The sequence below is a fragment of the Lactuca virosa genome, chromosome 2 (assembly GCF_052849685.1).
Source record: "Lactuca virosa cultivar CGN04683 chromosome 2, Lactuca_virosa_CGN04683_v6, whole genome shotgun sequence".
In the NCBI taxonomy this organism is placed as follows: domain Eukaryota; kingdom Viridiplantae; phylum Streptophyta; class Magnoliopsida; order Asterales; family Asteraceae; genus Lactuca; species Lactuca virosa.
In genome coordinates this window covers 112,484,605-112,493,687 of record NC_136427.1, presented here as the reverse complement: position 1 = coordinate 112,493,687, position 9,083 = coordinate 112,484,605, and the positions used below count along the sequence as shown (strand labels likewise).

Below are 9,083 nucleotides of genomic sequence, written 5' to 3'. Positions count from 1 at the left end.
GCACAGCGGCTAAGGACGAATACAACCCACCTATCACTATTAAGTGTATACGCGAGAGTGGTATATAATTATGATTATGCGGATTTAGTATGTGTGTTTCCGCCCTATCTCCTGTTCCTTGTTTGGTTGTGGACCTGGGGCAGAGTCGCACATCCGTCCATCTTACTAATCTTAATTATATACGACTTGTATACACGAGGTGATGATAGATGGACCAGGTATGAATCTTATCATGAGCGTCGGGGCAAAGTTGCCCAGGTCTACGAGTGGGTATTCTGCCATTCAGAGGAGCACAACCCCAAGAGTACTGCTAGGAAAGTTAATTTCGGGACAAAATTCTATCTAACGGGGGGATGATGTGACAACTCGTAAATTTCTATCTTGTAAGTCAATCCAATCAACCAAAAGTCAGACTTGTTTCTATTGCCTTTTAGCCTTGTAAAGGGTCATTTGAATGAGTTTTAAGCCTAGTACACTCAAGGATTGTGTGTTAGGAAGTGAACCACGTAAGAACCAAGAGCCTAGAACATCAAATGAGCCATAAAACCTCAACAAGTGAGGTTCACGGCCAAGGTCCATGTTCACGGCCGTGAACCCTTGTTAGGCCGTGAACCCTTGTTAGGCCGTGAACCCCTCCTATAAGGATGAATTTTTGCCACTTTCCTTCACTTCTTCTCCTCTTGGCCATGAACTACCCATTCTCTCTCAAGTATCATCAAGTGAAGGCTCACTCTTCACTCCAAAACGTAAGCATCTCATCCCTTACTTATTCATGCTTAGCAACCCCTTTGTTCTAGCCTTGGTTCATCACTCTTTATCACCATATTCAAGATCTTCAAGGCTTAATGGCCGTGAACCCTTCATAGGATCTTGGGCCGTAAACCCTCCTAAGGCCGTGAACTCCTAGAGTTTGGCCGTGAACTCCTTGTGATCAATCATATGTGATTCTAACACTCCATTGAGAGTGTTTCCGAGTTCCTAAGGTTGTTTCCCTTACATGTTAGTTGTTTTAAACACTAATTATATACATATATGTATCAATATATGTCAATTAGGACTCGTTTGTGCCTCGGGACTTCATTCGTGGACCTTCTCATCCTTACTCGAATCTTCAATTGAATCACCCACATAAGGTGAGTTCATACCCATATAATCAATCTTTTAAATGTTTTAAATGCTTTTAAGGGGGGAATACAAGTTGAACACAATGATATTGAGTAAATATTTACCTGTGATAACCATCACATTAAATGATTTCTTATGCTTTTGTTAGTGATCAAGTCAATTCAAAAACTCTTTTAAGTTATGTTACTTTGTTGGTTATAAAACTCTGTTTTTAAAGTACAAGCATAACTCAATAAATAATCGAGTCTTTTCTACAAATCAGGGACATTACAAAACAAACATACTAGTAAAGTATAATATGTATAGTTTAGGGGTTCAGAACATACTATAACTAGAACAGGAAGGAACATACTATAACTAGAACAGGGAGGAACATGCTATAACAAGAACAGGAAGGAACATACGATAACAAGAACAAGATAACAGTAATGTGAAACCACTACTTCACGGCATAGCAATATACTTGTTATGTCGCGTTTTGTAACCAGAGTCTCCTGGAGGGAGAGCGGGCATTGTGTGTATAGATCTATACGGGACTGACAATCCTGCATCCCGACTGTTCGCTACAGTTTGGCCGGCAAGCCAAGGGGTGACAAATGTCACATCAGTTTCGACGCCAGTAGGTCGTCATGTTAAACACTCGTCAATCAGTATGGTTATAACTGTTCGATTAGGTGTCTAAGTTCATAACTATTTCTGGGATGTACTTGACCCGGTTGGCATAGTCCATTTGGGTTGCATGGCATCATGCATTTGGATAGACTAAAATGAGAGAAATAACACTTAATGTTTATTAATATATTATAAGTTCTAATATATTAATAATATTATTTAATTAGTATTGATCAAGAATTAATTTGAAATTAATTAAGTGATCAAAAGAAGACTAATTAAATATATGGGTTGATTGTGTAAATTACCCATTACTTGTATAGTGGGGTAATTGATCCATGCATGGATTATGAAAGCCCAAAAGGTGATGGATTAGTGATTACTAGTGGGCTAGAAGGTGGCTTGGGCTCAATGGTTGGGTTATGCATGGTAACCCACAAATTGAATTAGGGTTGCATGAAGGCTAGGGCAACATTTTTAAGGATTCATAAGTGCTAAAAACGTTACTTTTTGCTTCATAAAGTCTCCTAGCCGTTTTTATCACTCTTTGGTGGATTATGGTTGCACTTTAATGCTTCTTATGGCTCCTTAATGCTTCATATGGCTCCTTAATGAAGCATAGACGTTTTTTTTATTCTCAAGTGTCTTGGACCTTTTTTTTGTGTTATTTCAAGAGTTTCCTTAAATTTCATTTACTAGTTTTAATGAATAATTGGTTGGTTGGCTTGTAACCACCAAGTTTGTAATAAAGGCTTCATATAAAGCCAAGTTTATGCATGGGAAAGATAAGGCACGAATTTTAATCAAAGAACCCTTATTTTCACTTTGAATTATTGTCATAGTTCACAAATTATCATCTTTTGGACGTGATCCTTGAGTTGATCGAATTCAAACTAATAGGTCTTAGTTTGTCTTCAGATTTACAAGCTATAGGTCTAGTTTGTTTATCAAATCTATCCTTTTCATTCCATATATTTGTGGTTGTTATTCTAGCTTAATTTACCTAAACACTACCCCACTCACTAAATCAAGCCCATACACGCATCATAAGTGGTATCATAGCGCAGAATGGATTTTGATGATCCGGAGTTCCTACAAAATCTTTGTGAAGCATTAAGAAACATCCAAGAAGGTGGAAATCGAAGGCAACCCCGCCGTGGTGAACATAGGGTTGTGGAAGAATTCAAGGTGTCTGACTTGCCTGAATTTGTTGGTGGAACTGATCCTGAACGCTACTTGGAGTGGGAAAGGAAGATTGAAAGAATGTTCGAGTTCAAAGAAGTGGATGACGAAAAAAGCTGCAAGTATGCCATTCTCAAGCTAAGTGGTGGTGCTTCATTGTGGTTTGAAGGGCTTAAGGCCAAGAGAACCCGTGAAGGCAAAGAAAAAATTTGTTCTTGGCTTTCTCTAAAACGAAAGCTAAGAAAGAGATATGTTCCTTCTACTCATAGAATTGCCACTTACAAGAAGATTGCTGATTTGAGGCAAGGAAAAATGAGTGTTGGAGAATACATTGATGAATTTGAGAAGTTGTCCTTGATGGGGGATATTGAAGAAATTGAAGAACAAAAAATGACTCGTTTTCTAAAAGGGTTGAACTACAACATTGCCAATGTTGTGGAGTTGTATCCTTATGCTGATTTTGGAACTCTTTGTGGTTTGTGTTTGAAGTTGGAGGGGCAAGCCAAAGCACGTTTTGGTGGGAGTTCAAGTTCAAGTCTTGAAAGTCCTAAGTCAAAGTCGTGGTCCAAGCCCGAGTCTAGCAATAGACAAAATTCTGTTTCTACTCCTTCTGGTTCTAGTAGTGTTCCCGTTGCTCCTAAACTTACTAGTGGTACCAAAGAAACTAGTTTGGCGAAAATTAGATGTTTCAAGTGTCAAGGTTTTGGTCATTACCAAAATGCTTGTCCAAACAAAAGGGTGGTGACTTTAAGGGAGGCCATTAAATGTCGTGAAGAGTTGGAGGAAGAAGAGAGGTTGGCGGGTATTTTTCATGATATACAAAAAGAAGAGGAAGAAGAGGAGGAGGTAGAGTATGAAGCACCGGTGTATGATACAGTTTGGGTGCTTAGAACCCTTAAAACTCAAGGGGTTCAAACTGTGGCTGATATGGATCAACGAGACCAATTGTTTCACACCAAATGTTTGGTTAGAGATAAGTGGTGTAATTTGATTATTGATGGTGGAAGTTGTACTAATGTTGCTTCTAATGAAATGGTGACCAAATTGGGTTTGTCTACTACAAACCATCCAAAACCATATGTTCTTCATTGGTTGGATGATGGAAGCAAAATAAAGGTGACAAAACAGGTTAGAGTTGGTCTAACTATGGGATCTTATGAAGATGAAGTGTTGTGTGATGTTATTCCTATGGATGCATGTCATATTTTGTTGGGGCGTCCTTGGCAATTTGATAGGGACGTGTTACATAGAGGGAGGAGCAATGAATATGAGTTGAAACACAATAATAAAAAAATTGTGTTAAAACCCATGTCCCTAACGGCGATAAGGTCCATGAATTCTAAACAAGTAAAAAAACCTAATCTTTCTGTGTTTGCTAGTGAAAGGGAGGTGGAGCAAGTTCTTGACAAAGGTGATGTGATTTACATGCTTGTGGCCAAAGAGCATGCAAAGATGGAGAAGATCGTGCATGGAGAAAACGCTATTGCTGATTTGCTTTTGGAGTTTCAAGATGTGTTTCCAAGCGAATTACCACCGGGTTTGCCTCCAATCCGTGGTATTGAACACCAAATTGACCTTATTCCGGGTGCTCCTTTGCCTAATAAAGCTGCCTATAGATGTAATCCGGAGGTGACAAAAGAGTTGCAAAAACAAATTGATGAACTCATGAAAATGGGTTATGTTCGTGAAAGCCTAAGTCCTTGTGTTGTTCCAGTTTTGTTGGTTCCAAAAAAAGATGGTTCTTGGAGGATGTGCGTTGATAGTAGTGCTGTTAATAACATCACCATAAAATACCGATTTCCTATTCCTAGAGTTGATGATTTGCTAGACGAGTTGCATGGTTCTATTGTGTTCTCAAAAATTGATTTGAGAAGTGGTTACCATCAAATTCGTATGCGTGAAGGGGATGAATGGAAAACAGCCTTTAAAACTAAACATGGCTTGTATGAATGGACCGTGATGCCTTTTGGTCTAACTAATGCACCTAGCACTTTCATGCGACTAATGAATGAAGTGCTAAAATCTTTTTTGGGCAGGTTTGTGGTGGTGTACCTTGATGATATCTTGGTATATAACAAGAGCTTGGAGGATCATTTGGAGCACTTAAAACAGGTTTTCGAGATGCTTAGAGCTCAAAAACTCTATGGGAAGCAAGAAAAATGTTCGTTTTTGGTGGAAGAAGTGGCATTTTTGGGTCTTGTGGTGTCAAGAAATGGCATGTCCGTGGACCCATCCAAAACTGAAGCAATCAAGTCATGGCCTATTCCTACTAGCATTTCTGAAGTTAGATCATTTCATGGTCTTGCTTCTTTCTATAGAAGATTTGTTCGTGATTTTAGCACCATTGCAAGTCCCATAACAGGTTGTTTGAAGAAAGGAGTCTTTGCATGGGGAAAAGAAGCTCAAAAGGCGTTTGAGAAACTCAAGGCATTGTTGCGTGATGCTCCTATTTTGGCTCTTCCAGATTTTTCTCAACCATTTGAAGTGGAGTGTGATGCAAGTGGAGTTGGTATTGGGGCTGTTTTGATCCAATCCAAACGTCCTATTGCTTATTTTTCTGAAAATTTGGGTGGTGCTCGTTTGAATTATTGCACTTATGATAAGGAGTTTTATGCTATTGTTCGTGCTTTAGATCATTGGAGTCATTATTTGCGTGCAAATCATTTTATTTTGCATTCTGATCATGAATCCTTGAAGTACATCAATGGGCAACAAAAGTTGAGCACAAGACATGCAAAGTGGGTGGAGTTCTTGCAATCCTTTCATTTTTCATGCAAATACAAGGATGGAAAAAGCAATGTGGTGGCTGATGCACTCTCGAGGCGTTACTCATTGTTGGTGACTTTGGATGTTCGTTTCTTGGGATTTGAAACTCTAAAGGACCATTATCAATCTGATATGGACTTTGCAGATATGTTTTTGAAATGTGCAGGTGGTCCTAATGGTGAATTTGTGATTCAAGATGGCTTTCTATTTAAAGGCAATCGCCTTTGTGTCCCAAAACATGTAATACGGGAGTTGCTGATTCGTGAAGCTCATGGCGTTGGTTTGGCTGGTCATTTTGGCATTACCAAAACTTTGGAGGTGCTTAAAGAACATTTCTTTTGGCCAAAAATGTTGGGGGATGTAACCAACATAGTGGGCAAGTGTGTTACATGTCACATGGCGAAAACAACTTTCAAGCATGGTGTCTACACTCCTTTGCCGGTTCCTATTCGTCCTTGGGAAGATGTGTCCATGGATTTCATTATGGCTTTGCCTAGAACTCAAAGGGGGAAGGATTCCATTATGGTGGTGGTGGATAGGTTTTCAAAAATGGCTCACTTTGTGCCATGTCATAAAACCAATGATGCATCTAATGTGGCTGATTTGTACTTTAAAGAGGTGATTCGTTTGCATGGTATTCCTAAAACAATTGTTTCTGATAGGGATTCCAAGTTTCTAAGTTACTTTTGGAACACTTTATGGAGGAAAGTGGGTACTAAGTTACTTTTTAGTACATCCCATCATCCACAAACGGATGGACAAACGGAGGTGACTAATAGAACTTTGGGTACTTTGTTGAGAGGGTTGGTTAGCAAAACTCAAAAAGATTGGGACATCAAACTTGCACATGCTGAATTTGCCTATAATCGTTCTCCTACTTATGCAACAGGTCATTCTCCTTTTGAAGTAGTGTAGGGTGTGAATCCTTACATGCCTTTGGATTTGATTCCATTGCCAAAGGATGAATTGGTTCACAAGGATGCTAATGACAAGTTGAAGGCCATGATGAAACTACACCAACAAGTTCGTGAGAAGATTGAAACGGTGAATGAGTTGTACAAACAGAAGTCAAACAAGCATAGGAAACCACGTGTCTTTCAAGATGGTGACTTGGTGTGGGTACATATGAGGAAAGAACGTTTTCCTAACAAAAGGAAAAACAAGTTAATGCCAAGAGCCGAAGGTCCTTATAAAGTGGTGTCACGTGTCAATGATAATGCTTATAAGGTAGATTTGGGAGGAGACCATGGAGTGCATGCTACCTTTAATGTGGGAGATCTTTCACCTTATCTTGATGATGATGGACTTGATGAATTGAGGTCAATTCCTTTCAAAGGGGGAGGGGATGATCCATGCATGGATTATGAAAGCCCAAAAGGTGATGGATTAGTGATTACTAGTGGGCTAGAAGGTGGCTTGGGCTCAATGGTTGGGTTATGCATGGTAACCCACAAATTGAATTAGGGTTGCATGAAGGCTAGGGCAACATTTTTAAGGATTCATAAGTGCTAAAAACGTTACTTTTTGCTTCATAAAGTCTCCTAGCCATTTTTATCACTCTTTGGTGGATTATGGTTGCACTTTAATGCTTCTTATGGCTCCTTAATGCTTCATATGACTCCTTAATGAAGCATAGACGTTTTTTTTTCATTCTCAAGTGTCTTGGATGTTTTTTTTGTGTTATTTCAAGAGTTTCCTTAAATTTCATTTACTAGTTTTAATGAATAATTGGTTGGTTGGCTTGTAACCACCAAGTTTGTAATAAAGGCTTCATATAAAGCCAAGTTTATGCATGGGAAAGATAAGGCACGAATTTTAATCAAAGAACCCTTATTTTCACTTTGAATTATTGTCATAGTTCACAAATTATCATCTTTTGGACGTGATCCTTGAGTTGATCGAATTCAAACTAATAGGTCTTAGTTTGTCTTCAGATTTACAAGCTATAGGTCTAGTTTGTTTATCAAATCTATCCTTTTCATTCCATATATTTGTGGTTGTTATTCTAGCTTAATTTACCTAAACACTACCCCACTCACTAAATCAAGCCCATACACGCATCACTAATGCTCCATGGATTATCAAGTTGGGCTAAAACCCATAGGATACTCCATGGATGCTCCATGGTGTCTTTGAACACATGGATCGTGGAAATGAAGAGCCATGTCAAGTTAGGGTTTACATGGTGTAACCCTACCTATGACACACTATAAAAGGAATATGTGAGCAACCAAAATCGACATTAGTGTGAGAACAAGAGGGCATAGCCGATTTTATAAGTGTTCTATTTCTCTCAAGGTTATTCCAAGTGTATTTGGTGTTATGTGAGACATTTGAGGCATCACACTTGAGGTGCTAGGCTCACAAGGTTCTCAAGGAATCCAAGCAACTAAAGGTATGTATTTCTTACTATCTTTTATCATTAAAAGTTCCCCATGTATTCTAGATAGGTTAGGAACCTTGGAAATCAATTTTGCATGTATCATAGTAAAACATAGATCCAAGGTTTCTAGGGTTGCATGTACACCTTAGGAGTGTTAGAATGCTCAAAGCCCAACAGTGGTATCAGAGCCTAGGCTTGTTTGTTTGATACTTGATGCAAAATTGTGAAAAAACTTACTTTTTCTGCACTCTGCAGCATGAACTCGCCGAGTCCATGAGTAAACTCATCCTACTCGTCGAGTAGGTTCATGCACTCGACGAGTAGGAGCCCCAGAATGCAGGTTTTCGACTTTTACTGCTGGAAATGGACTAGAAACATTACCCTAAACTGTTTTGGTCTTATAAAACTTGTTTTAGATGGTGTAATGGTTATGCTAATCCATTTTCAATAGCTATTATCAAAATTTCAAGTTTTATATGGTTAATTTTATGATTCTTGAAATTGTTGATATGCATGTTCTTGAACTTATGAGTTTAGAAGATCATAGGAATTATTTGTAACTTGCTTGTTAGTTTAATTCTTGATCATTATGTGTTTTAATGGAATCCATAATTGTGACAACCCGAAATTTCTATTCTGTACAACATTTCAATTCAATAAAAGTCAGAACTGATGCTGCTAATTTTCAAGCTTTTTGGAATAAGTTTGAGTATTTTAGGATTAACACTTTAGGAGATATCAGGAGAGAGGATGCCCTAGGGTTTATTGTGCAACAACAAAGTCCCGAAACTCCAAGAGTTTGGAGTTTATGGCCTAAACTTGGTGTTTACGGCCGTAAACCCCAAGAGTATATATATGGCACTTAGCCATTTAAATCACTTTTTCACTTTTCAAGATCCAAACTCAATTCTCTCTCAAGTAGCTTCGACTTTTCTTCTTGATCTTCAATATTGTAAGCGTTTCTAACCCATTTAAGTTGAGATATTACTTAATCTAGTGTTTTAACACACTTACA

The 9,083-nt window shown here is 38.4% G+C and overlaps 1 pseudogene; it reads left to right on the top strand.

Moving 5' to 3' along the window:
- Positions 1 to 2,805: 2,805 nt before the first annotated feature.
- LOC145157683 (uncharacterized) lies at positions 2,806 to 8,135 on the top strand (annotated as a pseudogene).
- Positions 8,136 to 9,083: the final 948 nt, after the last annotated feature.